We start from the raw sequence: 26,263 nt of genomic DNA, 5'->3' as shown, positions 1-26,263 counted from the left end.
AAAAAGGAGAGAGAGATTGATAGGGGTAGTGGGAGAAATAATTGGGGAGAGAGATTCCCAGATCTTTAACGTGCCCACACAGACTTAGTGCAGCATCCCTGGGCAGATTCACTTTCCAGTGAACAAGGTGAAATGCAGGGAGAGGAAAAGCCAATTCCTGACTCTGACTGTGCCCCCTGCTGTGAGAGTGTGCTGCCCTGGGGCCAATGTCAGGAGAATTCCCCCAGGGTCACTCCTTTTGTTCTGCTTGTGATGGGTTGGATCACAGAAACCCCCTGGGAGCTGCCACCTGACGTGCCAAGACTACTTCTGCTCCTGCTTTCCTGCCCTGACAGCTTAGGACTCCAGCATCCTGCCTGGTTTGAGCCAGACCCACTAGCCTGTTGCAAACCCAGACCCAGGTCTGAACCATGTCCCCTAACAGCTGTAGGCTTAACTGAAAGCAGCTTTGTCATAAAAATAAAGGGAAGGCTAAAACCCCTTTAAAATCCCTCCTGGCCAGAGGAAAAATCCTCTCACCTGTGTAAGCAGAGTCAGGATGAGCTCCACCCTGACATCTGGTGGTGAGGTGTGGCAAGTTGTGGAAAAGAACTTCAGGGGCTGATCTCATTTGCATAGGCACACCCACCCCGCCTAGAATGAGGCCATAACTGCCCAAGTCATTTTGGCTGTTGTGGGATCCCCAGTGTCTCTGTTATTGGGGCAGGAAGAATAAATTGTTATTACACTGATTATGGGAACTGTGCCTGGAACTGTACTTGGCCTTTTATTGTGATGGAGGGACTCACCATCAACTTAGTAGCACTCGATAGGCAAGGGACATGGGTTCCAAAACTCTGTGAAATGAGGGGCTTGAGACAGGTATTAGTACCTGGTGGTGTGGGTCCCTTTGTGAGGGCATGAAGCACCAATTGCACTTCTGTCTCTCTCCACTGTGGAATGTCAGAGCTAATTTTGGGGCTATTAGGAGTTTTGCTACAGGTACTGTGCTGAATTCGCTTTGGCCTTACGGTGCACCAGCACTAAGGCTCCCACTACTATGAGCTGAAATCACTGTGTCAAGTAGTGGGGAGCTAGAAGATATAGGGTGCAGTGGTGCTGTTTGTGGATAGGCTGGTGGAGTGTTTGTGAGACAGTGAGGCGAGCTGAGCAGAGCTGCTCGTGAGATGGCGGAGTGGAGTGTTTGTGAGATGCTGAGCTGTGCAGAGTGGGTCCTGTGGGGCAGTCAGCTTCAGGTCAAGTAATGTGCCCCCTTACCTTCCCCCCCCGCACACAGGCACATTGTTTAGTCAGACTGGGGAGTAACACTCTGGGAGATGAACTTTTGAACTCTGGGGCTGAACTTTGGGTGATTTGTGGATTGCTGGACTCCAGACGGTTGGGTTCTGGGACTCAAGAACCTGAGGGAAAGGATATGGCCCAATTTGCTGGTGTGGGTCTTTGCTCATGGTTTGGTTAATCAACACTAGTTCTGGTGTTTCCCCAATTTAATGCTGATGTCGTTTACCTCATGTTATTAAAGATTCTCTGCTACACCCAGTCTCTGTGAGAGGGGAAGTATTGCCTCTTTGAGGTGCCCAGGGGGTGTGTAAGATTTTCCCAGGTCGCTGGATGGGGGCTCGAGCCATTTTTGCATTTGTTTTGATGAGAGGGAACCCCTGTGTACTGAACCCGGCCCTTGCTGCTATCAACTTGGCCTGCCAGAAGGGTTACACCTGTAAAGGGTGAAGAAGCTAACGCTAACCTTGCTGGCACCTGACCAAAATGACCAATGAGGAGACAAGATACTTTCAAAAGCTGGGAGGAGGGAGAAAAACAAAGGGTCTGGGGCTGTCTGTATGCTGCTTTTGCCAGGGACAGAACAGGAATGGAGTCTTAGAACTTTTGGTAAGTAATCGAGCTAGGTATGTGTTAAATTATGATTTGTTTAAATGGCTGAGAAAAGAATTGTGCTAAATAGAATGATTGTTCCTGTCTGTGTGTCTTTTTTGTAATGTAAGGTTTTGCCTAGAGGGATTCTCTATGTTTTGAATCTAATTACCCTGTAAGGTATCTACCATCCGGTTTTTACAGAGGTGATTCCTTTACTTCTATTAAAAGTTGACCTTTTAGGGTGCACAAGGGCAGTCTGTTCCTCCTCTCAGCCAGTCGCTTGGGCTTGTTTTTCCTCCCTTCTGGGAAGGAATGCAGCCTCCCCTCCCGGAGAGGCTCACTGTCTTGATGCACCTATCCTGCTAGTAGCTGGACTCCTTTTCTCCCTCTCCCACCAGGGGAGGGTTTAAAAAGGTCTCAGGCAGCCCTTGGTTGGAATCAGCCTCAGGTAACTCCCTCTCAGCTGATCCGAATTGGTTCTCAGAGAATCCCTTCTCATCTGAGCCTGATTGACCTGTAGTTACCTCTCCTCTGTTGATGGGAGGAGGGCCTTTTAACCTTCTGGGGCAGTTTTCTACCCCACCCCTTGCAGCTGTCTGGCCTGAGTTTATCACATATTGCTCCCCACACTGCTCAACACTATGGGGTTGGGCTACTTGGGTCGGCAACCAGTGCACTCTCGACAGGCCATCCAAGTTGCCATGCTTGATTCCGGATCTATGTCATACTCTGAAGTGGAAGGGTTGTAGCCACAGGAACCACCTTGTTACTCTTGCATTTCTTTCTTTGTTTTGGTGCATCCACTTCAGAGGGGAACGGTCAGTGACAAGGGTAAACCTCTGTCCAAGTAGGTAGTAGCGAAGGCTTTCTACGGCCCACTCTACCGCAAGGCATTCCTTCTCTACTACGGCATGTTTACATTCCCTGGGCAGGAGTTTCCTACTGAGGAACAGGACTGGGTATTCTTCTTCTTCTCCGACCATTTGTGAAGGAACCGCTCCCAACCCAACCTCAGAGGCATTGGTTTGCAAGATAAAATCTCTCTCCCAGTCTGGAACTACAAGCACTAGGTGCAAAGGGTGGTCTGCAGATCTGCAAAAGCCTCCTCAGCTGCACTGGTCCATCTTATTATGTCTGGGCCACAGGCTTTTGTTAAGTCTGTTAATGGGTATGCCCTGGTGGCAAAGTGGGGGGATGAACCGCCTATAGTATCCAACTAGTCCCAGGAATGTTCTGACCTGTTTCTTCCAGACTGGTCGGGGCCAATTCTGTATTGCCTCTAACTTGTTGAGTTGGGGCTTCACCACACCCCTCCCCACTATGTACCTGAGGTATTTGGCTTCTGCTAGCCCAACCACGCATTTGGAGGGATTTGCAGTCAGCTCGGCCTTCTTCATGGTGTCCAAGACTGCTTCCACCTTCTCCAAGTGCGTCTCCCAATCTGGGCTATGTATTATGATGTCGCCGAGATTGGCGGCTGCATACTTGCCATGTGGATGCAACAGTTTGTCCATGAGTTGTTGGAAAGTTGCGGGAGCCCCATGTAAACCAAAAGGGGGGACTGTGTGCTGATACAGTCCCTCTGGTGTTGAAAAGGCCGTCTTCTCTTTGTCGGCCTTGGCCAGGGGGATTTTCCAATAACTCTTGGTCAGGTGGACAAAAATCATGCTTTTCCCAATCGGTCAATTAGCTCATCTATCCGGGGTATAGGGTATGCATCAAATTGGGACACTTCATTTGGTTTCCAGAAGTCGTTGCAAAACCTCATACTGCCATCAGGCTTAGGTACTAGGACAACTGGACTTGACCATTGGCTATGAGACTCTTCAGTGACTCCTAACTTCAGCGTTTTCCTGACTTCTGTCTTGATCTCTTCTCTTTTCGGCTCCGGTATGGCTTGACATTCACCTTCACTCCAGGCTCTGTGAGGATGTGATGGTGAACCTCAGTAGTCCTGCCTGGCTTTTCCAATAATATGTCCTGGTTGCATCTGATGATGTTGATCACTTCAGTTCGTTGGTCAGGGGTCAATTCTGGGGATATTCCCACTTGGCCAGGCCAGTTGCTTTTGTGGGGTGGCGAGCCTAGAGTGACCACATAAGCTTCTCTGTCTTGCCTAGGTTTCAACAGGTTTATATGATAGATCTGTTCCAGCTTCTGGCGACCAGCTGTTGGACCTTATAGTCGACCTCTCCAGTGGCTTCTATTTTCTCGTATGGCCCCTGCCACCTGGCCAGGAGCTTGCTGTCTGCTGTGGGTACGAGCACCATTACCCAGTCTCTTACCTGGAACTTCTGGATCATCTCTTGGCGACTGTAGTCTGGGCTGCTTGTGCCCTCTCCATGTGTTCCCGCAGTATGGGGGCGACTTGGGCTATTCTGTCTTTCATCTGCAACACATGCTCGATGATGTTTCTCCCTGGGTTCGGCTGTTCTTCCCAGCCCTCTTTGCTCGAATGGGACTTCAGTAATCAGCAGAGGTACCAAAGGGGCCCTTAAGTGTGGTCAGGAGCCAGGTAATTGGCATTCAGGACAGGAGGCCCAATATCGTCGGACCGCCGCATAAATTCCAAGCCAGAAAAACCTCTGCAGAAGTTGGAGGGTTTTATCTACCCCTAGATGCCCCCGAACAGATGGCTGTGGGCTAGATCCATCACACCCCTCTGGTGCTTCTGCAGTACTAAGAGCTGTTCCATGACTTGCTCTTGGACCCAGACTACTCTGTATAGCAGGTCCTTCTTTATCATATAATATGGCCCTGGGCCCTTGGCTCTCCCTTCCACAGGGACCCCATTCACCTCAACTACTTCTTGGCAAATATTGTTATATATCGGATCATTGCCCTGATCCTGCCCAAAATTCTCCAGTGAAGGTCCAATTTGCCCAAACTCAGGGGGATCTATTTCTGTCTCCCTCTTGGAGGGAGTCCCCGGGGAACTAGGTCCAGCTGCCAGTTCGTCGACTGCCTGCATAGTCCCCTTGTATGTTGGGCCAACTCTTTCCCCTACAAGTATAGACTTCTGGTTCTGGGCCAAGATTCTTATTCCCTTCCTCTTATCTGCCCTCCTTTCTCGCCGAGTCTTCCTGGGCTTCCCAGGGGGAGAAAACAAATCCTGGGCAAATTCATGGAAGACTGGGGCGGGGGGGGGGTGCTAACTATCAGGGTCATCCCATTGCTCTCGGGGTTATTATCTTCTTCTGACTCCTCTCTGGGGAGTAGGCTGCCAAACCCTGGGAAGTCTTATCCTATGAGGACTGGATAGGGGAGTTTCAGGACTACTCCCACTGTCACCTTAGTGGGGTTTCCCAGGACTTCTATTTTTACTGGGATGGTCGGGTAGTAAGTGACATCTCTATGTATACAGGATATTCCTGTGTACTTGGCCTGAGATAGTTGGTCTTGCCTGACCAGCTTTCCCGAGTCCACTAACACAGTGGTCTCTATGCCATTCATTTTAACTGGTCTAGTATACGTATGAGGGACCATCACAACCCCTACTAATCAACCTCAGGTTACCTCAGGTAATTCCCTCTCAGCTGATCCTAACTGGTTCTCTGATAACCCCTTCTCACCTGAACCTGATTGACCTGTGGTCCTCTCCTCAGTTGATAGGGACGTGGGCCTTTTAAACTTCTGGGACTGTTTTCTACTCCCCCTTGCAGCTGTCTGTCCTGAGTTTATTACAGTACGCAGCAGGTACCGAGTGAGGGGCTATTGCTCTTTCAGGGGCCAATAGCCTTAGAGGAGGTGGCTGTGTATTTCACTGTAGACGAGTGGGCTCTGCTGGACCCTGCTCAGAGAGCCTTCTACAGAGATGTAATGCAGGAGAACTATGAGAATTTGACCTCGCTGGGTAAGGATTCCTGTCCCCTTGGTTATTGAAGGGGAAAGAAGAGTTGAGGTTCACAACACCCCTCAATGCAACCTCAGTTGTGCCCTTTTTCAGCAACACTCCAACAGGCCAATGAGACGCATATGAACACTTTCCAAAGTGTTGTGTAGCAGGGCAGAGCAAACAGAGGACAGGAGCAGGATTACAGTAAGTCCAACACTTTCTCTTTGCAAAGGCAAAACTTGGTTAGGTCCAGTCCAGGGAACAGAAGCTACCTACCCCTGGCCTGTACTCAAACACTGAGTCTACTGCTCACTATCTCAGACTTTCCTAATGTCACCACCACTTTACCCTTGCACTCCAGATTCCTTTACTTACCGTCACTGAGCATTGGAGACCATTAGCACATATGCCATCAGACTGCTGACAACCCTTGTGGAAAGAACATACCCTGTGCACCTTCATTGACACAACCTACAACACTTAGCACTGATGTGAGGAATACCTGTTCCTTCAAGACTCACATGCACCTCTCTTCAGGCTAATGTAGTGCCCATCTTTAAAAAAGGGAAGAAGGAGGATCCTGGGAACTACAGGCCAGTCAGCCTCACCTAAGTCCCTGGAAAAATCATGGAGCAGGTCCTCAAGGAATCAATTCTGAAGCACTTACATGAGAGGAAAGTGATCAGGAACAGTCAGCATGGATTCACCAAGGGCAAGTCATGCCTGACTAATCTAATTGCCTTCTATGATGAGATAACTGGCTCTGTGGATGAAGGGAAAGCAGTGGACTTGTTGTGCCTTGACTTTAGCAGAGCTTTTGACACTGTCTCCCACAGTATTCTTGCCAGCAAGTGAAAGAAGTATGGAGTGGATGAATGCACTCCAAGGTGGATAAAAAGTTGGCTAGATTGTCGGGCTCAACGGGTAGTGAACAATGGCTTCATGTCTAGTTGGCAGCTGGTATCAAGTGGAGTGCCCCAAGGGTCAGTCCTGGGGCCGGTTTTGTTTAATATCTTCATAAATGATCTTGAGGATGATGTGGCTTGCACCCTCAGCAAGTTTGCAGATGACACTAAACTGGGAGGAGAGGTAAATACGCTGGAGGGTAGGGATAGGATACAGAGGGACCTAGACAAATTGGAGGATTGGGCCAAAAGAAATCTGATGAGGTTCAACAAGGACAAGTGCAGAGTCCTGCACTTAGGACGGAAGAAACCAATGCACCGCTACAGATTAGGGACCGAATGGCTCGGTAGCAGTTCTGCAGAAAAGGACCTAGGGGTGACAGTGGACGAGAAGCTGGATATGAGTCAGCAGTGTGCCCTTGTTGCCAAGAAGGCCAATGGCATTTTGGGATGTATAAGTAGAGGCATTGCCAGCAGATCGAGGGACGTGATCGTTCCCCTCTGTTGCCGGCACTCAGTGCCGAGAGGCAAAACAGCAGGGGTTCGTTACCCGGTGTGCTTCACTCAATCGCAACGGGGTGGAGAAGCAGAAAAGTTTATTTGCAGCTGCAAACAAGGTACAGGGAGAATAGAATCTCAAATCCTGCACACCAGAGCAGGTCATTACGCACACTTTTATATTCCTTAATGCTACTGCACTACACATCAGCCAATTAAAACTTTGCACAAATACTCTGCCTTCCTTATATGGGTTACAACAATGTTTATTTCCTACAATCTCTAACAAGCATTCCTAGCAACTTAAACAACCAGCACATTCTGTCTGGCCTTGTAGCCGTCTCCTTTTATCTTTAACTTGGCGTCAGCAAACCTTACACTATAAGGCATTATCTGCGGCTGCAACATTCTTTTAAGAGCAAAAGCGCTTACTCAAACCAGCCAGGCCTGAATTCTATTAAGGGGGGTTGAGAAGAAGCCCTTAGGCCTTCAGCAGGGAGGCCTTCCATCCCCTCAACTTAACTAGTGGCCATGCCCTGGGGTCTCCAACACCTCTATTCGACACTGGTGAGGTCTCATCTGGAGTACTTTGTCCAGTTTTGGGCCCCACACTACAAGAAGAACGTGAAAAATTGGAAAGAGTCCAGCGGAGGGCAACAAATGATTAGGGGACTGGAACACATGACTTATGAGGAGAGGCTGAGGGAACTGGGATTGTTTAGTCTACGGAAGAGAAGAATGAGGGGGGATTTGATCGCTGCTTTCAACTACCTGAAAGGGGGTTCCAAAGAGGATGGCTCTAGACTGTTCTCAGTGGTGGAAGATGACAGGACGAGGAGTAATGGTCTCAAGTTGCAGGTTTAGGTTGGATATTAGGAAAAACTTTTTCACTAGGAGGGTGGTGAAACACTGGAATGCGTTACCTAGGGAGGTGATGGAATCTCCTTCCTCAGAAGTTTAAGGTCAGGCTTGACAAAGCCCTGGCTGGGATGATTTAATTGGGGATCGGTCCTGCTTTGAGCAGGGGGTTGGACTAGATGACCTCCTGAGGTCCCTTCCAACCCTGATATTCTGTGATTCTCATCACAGTTCTGCCAAGCTGCTCCAACTGTTCCCTCCACTGTTCATGTAAAGCTACAGCTGACACAGTGTGCATAGCTGAAGTGCATGGAGATAAGTGGTGGAATTCAAATCTGTCAAACACAACACAAACATGGCATGTTCTCTGATCAGTACATTTTAAGGCCAGGAGATACTATTAGGTCATCTAGTCTGACCTTCTCTTAATACAAGCTATACAGTTTCATCCAGTTACCATTGAAGTGAGCTGAATACCTTGTGTTTTGATGAAAATATCTTCCAGAAAGGCATCCAATGTTGCGTTGAAGACTTCAAGAGATGGAAAATTTATCACTTCCCTGGTTAGTTGGTAAACCTTTGCATCACCCTTACTGACCTATTCCCAGTGACATTTACTGGCTCCATGGTTAGAGAGTAGGGGCAGAGTTAAGCTTCCTTTTGCAGGTGTGGTGTATAGTTTATTTGCTGGTTGTCAGATGTTTTAACTTTCACCACTCTTCATATGCTGGAAGGACAAGAGGCAGAACTAGGCAACCTTAACACTGCTTTAATGTAGTTTATAGAATCATAGGACTGGAAGGGATCTTGAGAAGTCATCTAGTCCAGTGCCCTGCACCCAAGGCAGGACTAAGTATTATCTAGACCATCCCTGACAGGTGTTTGTCCAACATGCTCTTAAAAATCCCCAATGATGGCGATTCCACAACCTCCCTAGTCAATTTATTCCAGTGCTTAACCACTCTGAGTTAGGAAGTTTTTCCTAATGTCCAACCTAAGCCACCCTTGCTGCAATTTAAGCCCATTGTTTCTTGTCCTATTCTCAGAGGTTAAAAGGAACATTTTTTCTCCCTCCTCCTTGTAACAACCTTTTATGTACTTGAAAACAGTTATCACGTCCCCTCTCACTCTTCTCCAGACTAAACAAACCCAATTTTTCAATCTTCCCTTAAAGGTCTAGAAAACATGACCTGTGATCATTTTTGTTGCTCTTCTCTGGACTTCCTCTAATTTGTCCACATCTTTCCTGAAATGTGGTGCCCAGAACTGGACACAATACTCCAGTTGAGGCCATATCAATGTAGAGAAGAGTGGAAGAATTAATTCTCGTGTCTTGCTTACAACACTCCTGCTAATACATCCCGAATGATGTTTGCTTTTTTTGCAACACTGTTGACTCATATTTAGCTTGTGGTTCACTATAGCCCCCCAGATCCCTTTCTACAGTACTCCTTCCTAGGCAGTCATTTCCCATTTTGTATGTGTGCAACTGATTGTTCCTTCCTAAGTGGAGTACTTTGCATTTGTCCTTATTGAATTTCATCCTATTTACTTCAAACCATTTCTCCAGTTTGTCCAGATCATTTTGAATTATAATCCTATCCTGCAAAGCACTTGCAATCCCTCCCAGCTTGGTATCGTCTGCAAACTTTATAAGTGAACTCTCTATGCCATTATCTAAATCATTGATGAAGATATTGAACAGACCCGGATCCAGAACTGATCCCCGTGGGACCCCACTTGTTATACCCTTCCAGCATGACTGTGAACCACTTATAACTACTCTCTGGGAATGGTTTTCCAACAAGTTATGCATCCACCTTATAGTAACTCCATCTAGGTTGCATTTCCCTAGTTTATGAGAAGGTCATGTGAGACAGTATCAAAAGCTTTACTAAAATCTTTACTTATGGACATTTAATTTCCTAGATTTCGTTTAATTGGACTTTTGTTTCTATAACTGTCTACATTAGAGCTTTTGTGATTTTTTCACACCATTAACTGACAGAGCAATGCTGCAAAATGCGTAATTAGTCCCATATCTCCATGTAGATTTGAGACCACCTCAAAACATTGTTCTTAACACACAAATATTGATACAAGGACAAAACTTCTAAGAGAAACTGTTAGGGGGCTTATTCCTTCACCCACTTACTTCCCTGGTCCTTCTTGCATGAACAGAGAGCAACAATACCCGAAGTCCAAAGGTGCAAACAATTCAATGTTTATTGGGGTGAACTTCCAGCAAGCATGATTCCAGTTTCCTTCCTTAGTATCCTCCTTCCCAGCTCTGACCCACAGAGCCTTACACCTGTGTCCCTGTTCCCATTCCTACCCTTAGGAAAACATGATTCCAATTTTCTTACCCCCATTCCCTGTTCCCATCTCCCCCACACCCCCACCCAATTCCTCATTGACTACAGATTATATAGTAAAACTTGAGTTCTGCTTAGCTATACCTTAACCAATCATTTTCCTGAAATTTAACTAACCAATCCTAACATATTGTAACATGATTATGTAACCAATTATATCCTACCACCTTAATTAGTTTATACCCAGCAAAATTAATTATACAGCAGACAGGAACAATCACAGAACCAGAGAGATTATACAGACAAACAATAGCAAAGTGGGAACTATAATGACAAAACAATACCGAAGTGAGGATTTCACATCCCAGCTATTGATAAGTGAGTTCTTGCCAGACAGGATGCTATCAAACTAAGTTTCCTTTTACATTTTCTAGGCACTTCCCTTTCTCTGGAGGTGATAGGAATACAATTCTGTCCTGATAGTGCCTAACAGCTCAATAGCACCTTATTTCAATGTGACTGTTCGCTTCCTAGCTTATGGCTGCCTCTGCTGCTTAGCCAAAGGCCTTAGCCTAAGAACAGGGCCTCAGACTGTCACAGTAAGAGAAGGCCCTTACACCAGCAGATAGTGATTTTGATTCTCTCTTTTATACCTCTAGAACTAGCCAAGTGATAATACACCTAAATTCTTAAAGTACAGGCCTTTGCAGACAGGCCTGAATATCTTTATCCTAACAGAAACTCCTTCAGAATGTAAGCAAAATCCACAACACATTGTCAGAAAGTTGTCAGTGATAGGGCTCAGACTCAAATGTCTGATGTAGCTCAGGTTCAGTGGCCATGGCCAGACCAAGAGAACACGCTAATTACTGTGACATTAGATTGCTGGAAACACTCTAGCTGTTAAAAGACCTTCATCTTGTTGCACATGTGAATTTCAGTCGCTTTGACTCATCGTTGATATTGATATAATAAGTATTACAGAAACTTTGTGGAATGATGATAATCAGTGGGACATGGTAATACCAAGATTCAAACTAGATAGGAATGACAGAGTAGATTGTGCTGATGGGGCAGTGTCACTATATGTAAAAGAAAACAGTCAAATATAGTAAAACCAAGTTTAAATGAATGAAACTGTGCCATAAAATCAGATAGAAATTCCATGCTTGAATAATGAGAGTATGGCAGTAGGAATATGCCCAGGATGGTGATGGTAATTATGAGATGCTTAGGGAGATTAGAGAGGCTATAAAAATAGAAAACTCAGTAATAATTGGGGATATCAACTATCCCATGTTTACTGGGTACATGTCACCTCAGGACGGGATCCAGAGATAAAGCTTTTAGATACCATTAATGATTGAGCAGCTAGTCCTGGGAACCACAAAGGGAGAGGCAAGTCTTGATTTAGTCCTAAGTGGCACACAAGATGTGATCCAAAAGGTGAATACAGCTGAACCACTTAGTAATAGAGATGATAATGTAATTAAATTTAACATCCTTGGAGACGGTAGGGGGAATATGAAGAACTCCACCACAGGAAGCCATATAAACAAACTTGTTTGTCTTAGAGATTGGCTGAACCAGAAGTAGGACTGAGTGGACTTGTAGACTCTAAAGTTTTACATAACTGCACTCAAAAACAAAACAATGTAATAAAATATATATTTGTAAGTTGCACTTTCACGATAGAGATTGCACTACAGTACTTATGAGGTGAATTGAAAAATATTATTTCTTTTGTTTATCATTTTTACAGTGCAAATATTTGTAGTGAAAAATATAAAGTGAGCACTGTACACTTTGTATTCTGTGTTGTAATTGAAATCAATATATTTGAAAATGTAGAAGAACATTCAAAAATATTTAACAAATTTCAGTTGGCATTCTATTGTTTAACAGTGCATTTAAAATGGCGATTAATTGCGATTTTTTTAGTCACCCTTTTTTTGAGTTAATTGCATGAGTTAACTGTGATTAATCAACAGCCCTAATAGTAATGCAGGACTGGAAGAGACCTTGAAGGTCATCTAGTTCATTCCTTTGAGCTGAGGAAGGACTAAGTATTATCTAGGCCATCCCCTACAAGAGTTTTTCCAACCTGTTCTTAAAAACCTCCAGTGACAGAGATTCCACAACCAGCCTAGGTAATTTGTTCCACTGCTTAACGATTCTTACAGTTGTGAAGGTTTTACTAATGTCTAGCCTAAGTCTCTCTTGCTGCAATTCAAGCCCATTACTCCTTCTCCTGTCTCTTCAGCCAGGTCCTTAATGAGCTTCCTATGCAGCAATGGAGATTTAGGTTAGATATTAGGAAAAAGTTTCAATCTATAAGGGTAGTTATGCTGTGGAATAGGCTTCCAAGTGAAGTTGTGGATTCCCCATAATTGGACGTTTTAAAAAGCAGGTTAGACAAACACCTGTGAGGGATGGTCTAAGTTTACTTGGTCCTGTTGTTATCCGGGCTTTTCAGAACCCACAGCAGGGGCAACTTAACTATTTCACCCTATGTGGTGTCACTAATAAATCAATAGGAACACAGCAATTCTGTCTGATCCAGAATTAAATGCAAGGAAGCATGCTCTTGTCTAACACTGCAGTTTATTAGATTTAAGGAAACACAGACATAAGCAATAGGTTTAGAACATCCCAGATATTTACCTAACATCTGGAACAGTATTGAGTAATTATCAGCAGATTCACAATGGCCAGTTGCTCACCCACCGGGGAGAAAGGATATCAGGAAAAACATCTCCCAAGATAGCTTAAGAGGACAGCTCCAAAATACACTATATTATCTAGTCTTTTATAACTAACTTCTACAAAACACATAGGTCAGGGGTGGCCAACCTGTGGCTCCGGAGCCACATGCGGCTCTTCAGAAGATAATATGTGGCTCCTGCCAGGAGCTGACTCTGGGGGGAAAAATGGTGGGTGCTCAGCACCCTCCAGCAGCCCTATCAGCCCCCCGCCCCTCCCCCAATGCCTCCCACCTGCCGGCGCCCCCCCCCCCCATCAGCTCGTTCTATCTCCCACAATGCCTCCTGCCTGCCGGCGGCCCCCCCCCCAATCAGCACCTCCTCCCTCCCCCAATGCCTCCTGCCCACTGTGATCAGCTGTTTTGCGGTGTTCAGGAGCCTGGGGTGGGGGAAGGGCAGAGGAGTGAGGATGTGGCGTACTGTCCCCTTCCTCTCCTAGCGCCTCCTGCCTGCCACAATCAGCTGTTTCGTGGCATTGAGGAGGCTCTTGGTGGGGAGGGGAAGGGGTGAGGACATGATGCGCAGCCTCACCCCTCCCTCCCGCAGTGCTGCCGCCTCCTCCCTCCCTGTGCTCTTGCCCACCACGCTCAGCTGTTTTGCAATACGCAGGAGGCTTGGGTGGGGGGAGGAGTGACGACACAGCTCACTCGGGGGAGGGGGCAGGAAGAGGTGGGGTGGAGGTGGGTGTGGGAACTTGGGGAAAGGGGTGGAGTGGGGGATAGGGCCTGGGACACAGCTAGGGGTCCAGCACCCCCTGGCTGGCACCAGTGTCTCCTTGACTAAAGCACATGGTGACTAGCTGGTAGAAATTTTTAATCAAAATAAGAAAAGGAGTACTTGTGGCACCTTAGAGACTAACCAATTTATTTGAGCATAAGCTTTTGTGAGCTACAGCTCACTTCATCGGACGCATTCTGTGAGCTGTAGCTCACGAAAGCTTATGCTCAAATAAATTGGTTAGTCTCTAAGGTGCCACAAGTACTCCTTTTCTTTTTGCGAATACAGACTAACACGGCTACTACTCTGAAACCTGTCATTTAATCAAAATGTTTTACACCATCACCTCTGTAAAATCAGGATGGTAAATACCTTACAGGGTAATTAGATTCAAAACATAGAGAATCCCTCTAGGCAAAACCTTAAGTTACAAAAAGACATACAGACAGGAATAGTCATTCTATTCAGCACAGCTTATTTTCCCAGCCATTTAAAGAAATCATAATCTAACGCATATCTAGCTAGATTACTTACTAAGTTCTAAGACTCCATTCCTGTTCTGTCCCCGGCAAAAGCACCACACAGACAGCCCCAGACCCTTTGTTTTTCTCCCTCCTCCCAGCTTTTGAAAGTATTTTGTCTCCTCATTGGTCATTTTAGTTAGGTGCCAGCGAGGTTACCTTTAGGTTCTTAACCCTTTACAAGTGAAAGGATTTTTCCTCTGGCCAGGAGGGATTTTAAAGGGGTTTACCCTTCCCTTTATATTTATGACAAAGAGGAAGAGCCTTTGTCCACAGATCTCCAGGGCTCAGAGGAAAGAGAGATCCTGAGAGGCATCTGCACAGGTGAGGGGTCGTTAAACTGTGCCTGAAGGAAACTGCTCGGATTCCCAACAAAGACCTTGTGAGATCTCTGGGTTCAGGATTGTCCCCAGCAGGTGGCATATCCTCAGGGCAAATATTGCTCATAACTTCCTTCTTGGGCTTTCAAACAATTAAAAAAAAATTGTAATTAATCGTGGGGTTTAAAAAAAAGTTGTGATTTAATTCAGTTTTAATCACACTGTTAAACAACAATAAAATACCAACTGTGACAAAGTTCTTGGTGGGTCTTGTGCTTATTGGCAGATTTGCTCACCTTGGAGCTTCACAGCAGCCCTCAGCTTGGCCATTTTTCTGAACCCACGGTCCAGGTCAACTCCTCCGGTGTCTGACCAGGAGTTGGGAGGATTTGGGGGGAACCCGGGCCCACCCTCTACTCTGGGTTCCAGCCCAGGGCCCTGTGGAATACAGCTGTCTAGAATGCCTCCGGGAACAGCTGTGTGACAGCTACAACTCCCTGGGCTACTTCCCCATGGCCTCCTCCCAACACCTTCTTTATCCTTACCACAGGACCTTCCTCCTGGTGTCTGATAATGCTTGTACACCTCAGTCTATGTTCTCACTCTCAGCTCCTAGTGCCTCTTGCTCCCAGCTTCTCACACACACACCACAAACTGAAGTGAGCTCCTTTTTAAAACCCAGGTGCCCTGATTAGCCTGCCTTAATTGATTCTAGCAGCTTCTTGATAGGCTGATTAGAACACCTGCAGCCAGTCTTAATTGTCTCCAGAAGGTTCCTGATTATTCTGGAGCCTTCCCTGTTGGGAAACGGAATGTCCTTTGCTTGCTCCTCAGCTATCTGCTTTCTATTCTTTCCTAAAACCCCCTGGCCTGGATTTTTCTTACTTTTTGAACCTGCCTTAGTTTCCACCCCCCCCCCCCCAATTGGGCCAGACGCTTTTTTGTTTTCGTTTCGTTTTTCTGCCATTTCTCTGTTGCTGCTGAGTGCTGGTCAGCTGCCAAATTGGCACCAGCACCCCCCCCCCCCCATGCCTGTTCCCAGGCACAGCTATTTGCCTCAGCTGAAATCCCCGGGGGGGGGGGGGAGATTGCCGACCTGCCATCCGGAGAGGGGAGTGGAAGCCCCCAGACCCAGCCGTTTTGCTGTCAGCTTATTTTTGTAATTTTTTTCAGCCGGCCGGAAGCCTTGGAACACAGCCAACACAGCTGGAGAAGAAGATTTCAGAAGACAGGAGAAATAATCCGGGGAAGCTACAAATCATCGTGAAGGGGGCCGTAAGACTGAGTAATTTTCTGAATTATACTCTCGTGGGGGGGAGTTTGACTGTGGTTTACTTGCATTTGTGGCGGCACAGGGGGTGTGGCATGGAGCCCCCCCCCCCCCGATCCATCGGTGCCCACCCCCTCACCATTACTACAACTGTCATGGCACCCCCGCTGTCCTTCCCTGCTGGCAACCTGCCATCTCCCTTCGGATCCAGCTGTTCGCTTTGAACTTTGCCTTTCGGACCGGATATAACAGCCGACCAAACGAGACTCTTTGGACAAACGTGCGAGGGTCTGCGCCACCCCCCCCCCCGGATTGCTTATATCACAGCTTGCCCCTATTACCGGACCCTGATTTGTTTCCCCCCCCCCCTCCAAGTCCAACCCCTTCATCATTCCCCCCCCACCTGCAGCCCAGCAGGGAGGAGCGGTTACTCTGCTTCCCCCTCCCTCCTCCTCCTTCCGGTGTCTCCCTGTCTCTCCCTGCTCACAATGGCGGGGAATGAGAGGGGCGAGGCCCCTCCAACAAAATCAGTTGCCCTTCCCCCCCTGCCCGACCCCCAAGGTCCCCCCCCACTATTGTTAAGATACTTGCCACCCCCTCCGCTGGGGCACCGGCGGCAGGAGGCACCGGGGGATTGCTGCTGCTGCGCCCACCCCCCCCCCAGATTCTAGGAAACCCCCCCAGCTGGCCACAAGGGCCAGGGCGGGAAGAAAGGAAAGGGTCCCGCTAAAACCACTACACCCTCCATGGCAGGGGCTGCCCCCACCGCTGTGGCCTCGTCATCAACCGTGGCACCCCTCCCTGCGTTTCCCTCCACCAGCTCTGCGATTGTCCATCCTCCGGCCCCCAGGATGTATGCCTGGGCGGTGACGGGTTCCCCCCTGCCTGCTGCCTCGTCATCTCGCCCCGCGTCCGCCACCGTCACCAGCGGCCGAGGCCCTTTCCCCGCCTTGACCAGGAAGCACGGCGTCCGTTGCCTCCTGGTGCCCGCCTCGCCCCACGTGGAGACATACGTGCAGGCGTTGGCAAAGGTGGTAGGACCCACGGCTATTGGGGCGGCCTCCAAGATGTATGGGAAGGTCGTTTTTTTCTTAGCCTCGGAGGCTTCCGCCCAGGAGGTGGTGGAGAGCGGCCTGGCGGTGGAGGGGGATTTTGTCCCCCTAGAGCCGCTAGAAGACCTGGGCATTTGCCTCATCCTCACCTCCGTTCCTCCCTTCTTACCCAATGTTGCCCGCTCTCTCCACCCTGGGGAAACTTGTCTCTGTCATCAGCCCTCTCCCGTTGGGCTGCAAGGACCCCACCCTCCGTCACGTCCTTTCGTTCCGCCGGCAAGTGCAGCTTCTACCGCCGGCGGGGGCACGTGACGGAGAGGCGCTCGAGGGGTCTTTCCTAGTCCCCTACCAGGGAGCCCGCTATCGGGTCTTTTACTCCACCGGAGAGGCCCGGTGCTACCTCTGCCGCTCAGCGGGGCATGTCCGCAGAGACTGCCCTTTGGCCCGGGGGGGAGGGGCACCCGAAACCCCCGAGACCCGGCAGGACATCGGCCCCGTCGCTGCCGACGCCCCTGGCTGCCCGGCGCCTGAAACCAACCCTCCTCCTACTCGACCCATCGCTGCTCCCGTCTGGGCCCAAGAGATACCTTCCCTACAACGCCCGGGCGAGCAAGGGAGTTCCACCCTTGCTATTACCAATCCAGCAGAGCCTATGGAGGAGGGTGTGGCAAGAATATTACCAGGTATAGGAGAGGGCCCGCCGCAAGGAGAAACCCCCGCCCCTCATGCTGCCTCACCACTACCCCCCCGAACCCCTGAACCATCGCCTCCGCCCCCCGACATGACCCCTGCTAACCAACCCCCAGATGACACTATGGAGGACTGGACCCTAGTCCAGGGGAAGTGAGGCAAGCGGAAGGCTCGAGCTCCGCTGCATCCATCCGATGCAGAAGCCCCCCGGAAGATCAGGAAAGGAGGCACTGATATTGAGCCTCCCTCTACGGCCACGAGTGAGATCCGTCTGCTGGTGTCGGGAGGGGAAGACGGACTGGCATTGGAGGGCAGAATCCCCCCTCCATGGGAGACCCTCCCCTCCGAGACTCCTGAGGACGCCTTCTGCCTGGACACTACCTGAACCCCCCGTGGACCCCGAGGCGACCGTTGAGGCGGGCCCTAGAGGAGAGGCCCCGGGGTAGCAGGAGCTGGCCTCTCCCCCGTGTATGCGGAGATTGAGGCCCTAGATTTGACCCCGGTCACCCAGGGAGAGGATGATCTACTGCCGGCTGGCCTCGAGCTGGGCAACCTTACCCCAGCCCCCTTTTCCCCATGCTCCCTCCCCCTAATTGCCTTCCCGGGCGAGCACCCTGCAGAAGGTGGTCCACCACCTGATGCCATGGCCGCTAAGACCACCATGGAGCCAGTGCCTAGCCCTCTTTTACCCTTTAACCCTTGACTCTGCTCAGGAGGCACTTTCCTTTAGCTGCTTGCCTCCTGAACCCCAGAGCCTTACCCCTGACCCTGTCCCCACCCCTGTCACTGCCCAATTCCCGTCCTCCTGCAATGCTAATGCCACCCCGGGGTTATTTCCTTCCCACCTTTCGCAGATTCCCCCCAGGGAGCAGTCTTTGCACTTTCTAGTCGCGACCCATTAGGCGTTGCAATTTTCTCCCTGCCATCCCCTTCCACCCCAAGGCGTGAAATGAACTTAATAACCCCAGCCTGTCAGACGCCCCATCGGTGGTCCGCACCCTGTCTACCCGCCTTAGCGGACCACGAGGCTGTATTAAGAGTTCCACCAGGGAATACCCCGGAAATTGTAACCCCACCCCCCCATGAGCTGCGGCATGCACTACGGAAGTTCCTAGAACACACCCGTGGCGCCCGCAATAGGGTACAGCTGGCTCTTCAGCTATGGGGGGACTTTGACCAAATCCTCCAGGCCACAAGGACCCTTATACAGGAGGGCAGGGGGCAAGGAAGGCGCGGTGCTGCGGCCTACGAGCGAGCCTACGGCTTCCGACATGATCTACTCATCCACGGGATGGGTCACGGGTTGCTGTGCAACCCGCCGGGGGCCCTGAACACCCCCACCAACAAGAAATCCCCACTCCCCCAGCCCTCCGCATGACGCCTCTTATTATTGCAACCCTGAATACCAGGGGCTGTAGGATGGCTCTCCGCAGGTCCCAGGTGCTCTCTGACCTTCAGGAAGGGGGGTACTCTGTAGTTTTCCTGCAGGAGACCCATACGGACCCGACTGCCGAGGACAGGTGGCGGCTGGAGTGGGGGGATGGGGCATACTTTAGCCACTTCTCGACTTGGCAAGCTGGAGTGGCGACCCTGTTCTCCCCCAACCTACGGCCTGAGGTACTAGGGGTCACTGAGGCCGTGCCAGGCCACCTGCTGCACCTTCGAGTCCGTATGGAGAGGCTCGTGGTCAATCTTGTTAACATCTATGCCCCGCAAATCAGCTCAAGGCTGCCACAATTCTATCAGCGGGTATCCGACTTTCTCGGCACCCTAGATTCGCACGAGTGCCTGGTCCTGGGAGGGGACTTTAACACCACCCTCGAGGAACGGGACCGCTCAGGGGCCGAGCCGAGCCCGGCCGCCGCGAATATTCTCCGAGGGATAGTTGAACATCACTCCCTAGTGGACGTCTGGCATGACCATCAACCAGATGACACTTCCACGTTCACTTTTGTCCGGGTGGAGGTCATCAGTCACACCACTCTCGGTTGGACCGTATTTACTTATCCCGTTTCCATCTTTCACAGGCCCACTCCTCCGCCATTTGGCCAGCCCCATTCTCCGACCATCACTTAGTCACCATAACGGTCTCCCTCCGTGCAGAGAGACCGGGGCCGGCCTATTGGCACTTTAACAACAGCCTGTTGGAGGACGAGAGCTTCGTGACGTCCTTCCGGGAGTTTTGGCTGGCCTGGCGAGAGCAGTGGCGTGCCTTTCCCTCGCTGCAGCGATGGTGGGATCTCGGGAAGGTGCGCGCCAAGCTCTTCTGCCGTGACTACACTTGGGGCACCAGCCGACGGCGAAATGCAGCGAAAGAGCAGTTGGAACGGGAAGTCTTAGAGATGGAGAGGCGCCTGGCCGCCAACCCCGAGGACCCGTCTCTCTGCGGAGCGTGCCGGGAGAAGCGGGAGGAGCTCCGGGCCCTCAAGGACCACCGGGCCCGAGGTGCCTTCGTTCGGTCCCGCATCCGCCTCCTTCGGGAGATGGACCGCGGCTCCCGCTTCTTCTATGTCCTGGAGAAAACGAGGGGGGCCAAGAAACACGTCACCTGCCTTCTTGCGGAAGACGGAACCCCCCTCAAGGATCCGGAGGAGATGTGTGGGAGGGCCCGTGACTTCTACACAAGCCTTTTCTCCCCGGATCTGACCGATCCTGGTGCTTGCTGGGTGCTCTGGGAGGAACTCCCCACGGTCAGCGTGGGCGACCGAGACCGACTAGAGCTGCCTCTCACCCTGGCCGAGTTCTCGGAAGCCATCCATCACATGACCATCAATAAATCTCCGGGCATGGACGGGCTGACCGTGGAGTTTTACCTCACGTTCTGGGACATCCTCGGCCCAGACCTAGTCACCGTCTGGGCTGAGTCCTTGCAGAGCGGGGTCCTCCCTCTGTCGTGCAGGCGTGCGGTGCTCGCCTTGTTGCCGAAGAAGGGGGAACCTCCGCGATATCTCCAGTGGTAGATACGCTGGAGGGGAGGGATAGGATACAGAAGGACCTAGACAAATTGGAGGATTGGGCCAAAAGAAATCTGATGAGGTTCAATAAGGATAAGTGCAGGGTCCTGCACTTGGGACGGAAGAACCCAATGCACAGCTACAGACTAGGGACCGAATGGCTAGGCAGCAGTTCTGCGGAAAAGGACCTAGGGGTGACAGTGGACGAGAAGCTGGATATGAGTCAGCAGTGTGCCCTTGTTGCCAAGAAGGCCAATGGCATTTTGGGATGTATAAGTAGGGGCATAGCGAGCAGATCGAGGGACGTGATCGTTCCCCTCTATTCGACATTGGTGAGGCCTCATCCGGAGTACTGTGTCCAGTTTTGGGCCCCACACTTCAAGAAGGATGTGGATAAATTGGAGAGAGTCCAGCGAAGGGCAACAAAAATGATTAGGGGACTGGAACACATGAGTTATGAGGAGAGGCTGAGGGAGCTGGGATTCTTTAGCCTGCAGAAGAGAAGAATGAGGGGGGATTTGATAGCTGCTTTCAACTACCTGAAAGGGGGTTCCAAAGAGGATGGCTCTAGACTGTTCTCAATGGTAGCAGATGACAGAACGAGGAGTAATGGTCTCAAGTTGCAGGGGGGGAGGTTTAGATTGGATATTAGGAAAAACTTTTTCACTAAGAGGGTGGTGAAACACTGGAATGCGTTACCTAGGGAGGTGGTAGAATCTCCTTCCTTAGAGGTTTTTAAGGTCAGGCTTGACAAAGCCCTGGCTGGGATGATTTAACTGGGAATTGGTCCTGCTTTGAGCAGGGGGTTGGACTAGATGACCTTCTGGGGTCCCTTCCAACCCTGATATTCTATGATTCTATGATCTACGAAACTGGCGTCCCGTCTCACTCCTTAGCACGGATTACAAAATCGTAGCGAAAGCAATCTCGCTGCGTCTAGGGTCTGTGATGGCGGACGTGATTCACCGAGGCCAGACCTATACTGTCCCGGGTCGCAGCATTTTTGACAACCTATTTCTAGTCCAAGACCTTTTGGAACTCGGGCGGAGAGATGGTCTGTCGTTCGCCCTCTTGTCTCTTGATCAGGAGAAGGCGTTCGATAGAGTAGACCATGGGTACCTCCTGAGCACTCTGCAGGCGTTTGGATTCGGACCTCAGTTTGTGAGTTTTCTCCGGGTGCTGTATGCCTCCGCAGAGTGTTTGGTTAGGCTCAACTGGACCCTGACTGAACCGGTCCGCTTTGGGCGAGGAGTGCGGCAGGGGTGCCCCCTCTCGGGCCAGTTGTACGCTCTGGCGATCGAGCCTTTCCTCTGTCTCCTCCGCAGGAGGATGACAGGGTTGGTGCTGCGGGAGCCGGAGCTGCAGCTGGTCCTGTCGGCATACGCTGATGACGTACTCCTCGTGGTCCAGGACCCGGGCGACTTGGCCTGACATGCCTCCACTCGTGCCATCTATTCGGCAGCTTCCTCCGCCCGAGTCAACTGGGTCAAGAGCTCTGGTTTAGCAGTGGGGGACTGGCGGCAGGTGAGCTCCCTCCCACCCGCGCTTCAGACCATCCGGTGGAGTGCGGGTCCACTGCTCTATCTCGGCATTTACCTTTCCGCCACGCACCCTTCCCCGCCGGAGAACTGGCAAAATTTAGAGGCCGGGGTGATAGAGCGGATCCGGAAATGGACGAGGCTACTCCAATGTCTCCCCCTCCGAGGGAGAGCACTGGTGCTTAACCAACCAGTCCTGTCCACGCTCTGGTACCGGCTCAACACCGTGGCCCTGGCCCCGGGTTTCCTGACCCACCTCCGGAGATTGATTCTAGAGTTCTTCTGGTCAGGAATGCACTGGGCCCCTGTTGGAGTTCTTCATCTACCCCTGAAGGAAGGAGGGCAGGGCCTGAAGTGTCTGTACGCTCAGGTCCGCGTTTTCCACCTCCAGGCCCTGCAGAGGCTCTTCTATAGTGCAAGTAGTTCGGCATGGAGCATACTGGCGCACGTCTTCCTGCGCCGCGTCCAAGGGCTCCGATACGACCGGCAGCTCTTTTATTTTTGTCCGAGGGGTTTTCCGTGAGACCTCTCCGGGCTGCCGGTCTTCTACCAGGACCTCCTCCGGACCTGGAAACTGTTTCTAACGACCAGGTCCGTGGCGGCCACTGTGGGAGCAGATCTCCTCACGGAGCCCCTGCTAGACAACCCCCAGCTCCGTGTGCAGGTGGCGGAGTCCCACTCGGTGCGCCGGAGGTTGGTCCTGGCGGAAGTCACGAGGGTTGGAGACCTCCTGGACTACGACCGGAGAGACTGGCTGGATCCCCTGACGCTCGCTCGGTGCATGGGGCTTTCCAGCCCCCGTACCCCCCGGCGCGTACTTTAGGAGGTGAAGGCCGCCTTGACCCCTGCTGCTCGGGCTTATGTCAACCGAGCCTTGCGCGAGGGCACACCCCGCCCATCCTCCACCCCAGGCCCGCCGGACCTTTCCATTGGGCCCCTACCCCGTAGATCCCAACAAACCCCTCACCCTTTCACTGCAAGCTGGCTGCATGAACTGCAGCCGGTCAGTTTTCAAATTGCACCACGGAAATATTTATACACACTCACGCTTCACACCCTTCACGCCCACACCCTGGTGTCCCACCCTGATACAAAGTGGCGGGACCTCCTGCCACCTTTGGAGGGTGAGCAACCTCAATGGGCCAGCCTGTATTCCACCTTGGTCCCGAGGCCCGTCAGGGACATCAGTTGGTGGCTCCTTCACAGAGCTGTGAGCACGGGCGTGTTTTTCTGACACGGTTTACCCCCATCCCGGATACTTGCCCTTTTTGTTATGTGAGGGAAACCCTGGCGCACGTACATTTAGAGTGTTCCAGATTGCAGCCCCTTTTCTGGCTCCTCACAAATATTCTATTGCGCTTTTGGCTTCATTTCTCCCCTCACCTTTTTATCTATACACTTCCCATCCATGGCCCCACAAAGTCACGGGATCTCCTGGTCAACCTTCTCCTAGCTTTAGCTAAAACAGCCATTTATAAAACCAGAGAGAGGAGGTTGGCCCATGAAACGTCCTGCGATTGTAGGGCCTTTTTCCGATCCTCAGTACACTCACGTATCCGGGCGGAGTTCCTCTGGGCGGCGTCCACCGACTCCCTTGACACTTTTGAGGAGCGGTGGGCGCTGTCTGGGGTTCTCTGCTTGGTGACCCTGTCCGGTTCCCTCCGTCTGACCCTTTGATTGAGGGGAAGAGCGAGAGACGCCAGCCCCAGCTGTTGCCGCTGTGGATACCATCATTACTGTCATGTAGGAGGGGTCCTATAATACATGGGTGTCTACCCCCCCCACCCCTAAACCGCCCACCCCGCAGCAGTGCCCATCTTGCCGGGCACTCTTAGGAGAGGGATAATCGGTGACACTGGGCTCGGCACTAGGTAACTCGAGGGGGTGGAAGACCACGAGTGTCGAGGAAGCCCCCTGGCTCTGGGCCCAGGCTAGCCTGGACACTTCTCCCTCCTGAAAGCTGCTGTGTTATACCTTCTTTTTGCATTGTTTTGTTTCCTTTGGTAATTTTGTAAGTGTTACCAATAAACTTCTTTTCTGTTTTTAAAAAAAAAAAAAAAAAAGCCTTCCCTGTTGGGAAACGGGACGTCCTTTGCTTGCTCCTCAGCTATCTGCTTTCTATTCTTTCCTAAAGCCCCCTGGCCTGTGGATTTTTCTTACTTTTTGAACCTGCCTTAGTTCCCCCCTCCGACCGGGCCAGACGCTTTTTTGTTTCGTTTTGTCTTTCTGCCATTTCTCTGCTGTTGCTGAGTGCTGGTCAGCTGCCAATGTACTGCCAGCACCCGCCCCCCCCACGCCTGTTCCCGGGCACAGCTATTTGCCTTAGCTGAAACCCCTGGAGGAGGGGGGGAAGATTGCCGACCTGCTATCCGGAGGGGGGAGTGGAAGCCCCCAGACCTCATCATTTTGCTGTCAGCTAATTTCTGTAATTTTTCACAGCCTGCCGGAAGCCTTGGAACACAGCCAACACAGCTGGAGAAGAAGATTTCAGAAGACAGTAGAAATAACCCAGGGAAGCTACAAATCATCGTGAAGGGGGCCGTAAGACTGAGTAATTTTTTGAATTTTACTCTCATGGGGGGAGTTTGACTGTGTTTTAATTGCGTCTGTGGTGGCACAGGGGGTGTGGCACGGAGCTGCCCCCCGATCCATCGGTGCCCCTAACCCCCCCCCCCATTACTACAACTGTCACGGCCCTCCCGCCGTCCGTCCCTGCTGGCAACCTGCCATCTCCCTTCGGATCTAGCTGTTTGCTTTGAACTTTGCCTTTCGGACCGGACTTAACAGCTGACCAAACGAGACTCTTTGGACAGACGTGCGTGGGTCTACACACCCCCCCGGACTGCTTATTTCACAGCTTGCCCCTATCACCGGACCCCAATTTCTGTTATTCCCCCCTCCCAGTCAACCCCATTTGGCATTTCCGCCCCACCCCACCTGCAGCCCAGCAGGAAGGAGTGGTTAATCTGCTTCCCCCTCCCCCCTCCTCCTTCTGGTGTCTCCCCGTCTCTCCCTGCTCACAATGGTGGGGAATGAGAGGGGCGAGGCTGCCCCCACATCGTCATCGACCGTGGCGCCCCTCCCTGCGTTGCCCTCCACCAGCTCTGCGAATGTCCCTCCCCCGGCCCCCAGGACGTATGCCCGGGCAGTGACGGGCTCCCCCCCTGCCTGCCGCCTCGTCATCTCGCCCCCCCCGCCTCCGCTACCATCAGCAGCGGCCGGGGCCCTTTTCCCACCTTGACCAGGAGGCACGGTGTCCGTTGCCTCCTGGTGCCCGCCTCGCCCCACGTGGAGACATACATGCAGGCGTTGGCGAAGGTGGTAGGACCCACGGCTATTGTGGCAGCCTCCAAGATGTATGGGAAGGTCGTTTTTTTTCTTAGCTTTGGAGGCTGCCACCCAGGAGGTGGTGGAGAGGGGCCTGGCGGTGGGGGAGGTGTTTGTCCCCGTAGAGCTGCTAGAAGACCTGGGCGTTTGCCTCGTCCTCACCTCCGTTCCTCCCTTTTTGCCCAATGTTGCCCTGTTACCCGCTCTCTCCACCCTGGGGAAACTTGTCTCTGTCATCAGCCCTCTCCCGTTGGGCTGCAAGGACCCCACCCTCCGTCACGTCCTTTCGTTCCGCCGGCAAGTGCAGCTTCTACCGCCGGCGGGGGCACGTGACGGAGAGGCGCTCGAGGGGTCTTTCCTAGTCCCCTATCAGGGAGCCCGCTATCGGGTCTTTTACTCCACCGGAGAGGCCCGGTGCTACCTCTGCCGCTCAGCGGGGCATGTCCGCAGAGACTGCCCTGTGGCCCGGGGGGGAGGGGCATCCGAAACCCCCGAGACCCAGCAGGACATCGGCCCCGTCATTGCCGACGCCCCTGGCTGCCCGGCACCTGAAATCAACCCTCCTCCTACTCAACCCATCGCTGCTCCTGTCCGGGCCCAAGAGATACCTTCTCTACAACACCCAGGCGAGCAAGGGAGTTCCACCCTTGCTATTACCCTTGCGTTGTTTTGTTGCATAGTTTGTTTTGTTTTCTTTAGTAATTCTTTGCAAGCATTACACAATTAAATTCTTTTCTATTTCAAAAAAAAACAAACCCCTTCCCTGTTACTTACCCAGGGAAAAGGGACCTACTTAGCCTGCTCTCCTGCTGCTGCCCTCTGGCCTGGT

The 26,263-nt window shown here is 51.4% G+C and overlaps 1 long non-coding RNA gene across 1 annotated transcript in view; it reads left to right on the top strand.

Moving 5' to 3' along the window:
• LOC140901720 (uncharacterized) overlaps positions 1 to 26,037 on the top strand; it is a 36,345-nt gene extending 10,308 nt beyond the window's left edge. Inside the window, exons 3-4 of the long non-coding RNA XR_012155941.1 lie at positions 15,777 to 15,888; positions 24,547 to 26,037. This is a non-coding gene — a long non-coding RNA (uncharacterized LOC140901720). The remainder of the gene's footprint in view (positions 1 to 15,776; positions 15,889 to 24,546) is intronic.
• The last annotated feature ends 226 nt before the right edge of the window (positions 26,038 to 26,263 follow it).

The sequence above is a fragment of the Lepidochelys kempii genome, chromosome 22 (assembly GCF_965140285.1).
Source record: "Lepidochelys kempii isolate rLepKem1 chromosome 22, rLepKem1.hap1, whole genome shotgun sequence".
Taxonomy (NCBI): domain Eukaryota; kingdom Metazoa; phylum Chordata; order Testudines; family Cheloniidae; genus Lepidochelys; species Lepidochelys kempii.
This window is presented reverse-complemented; position numbering and strand designations above follow the sequence as displayed.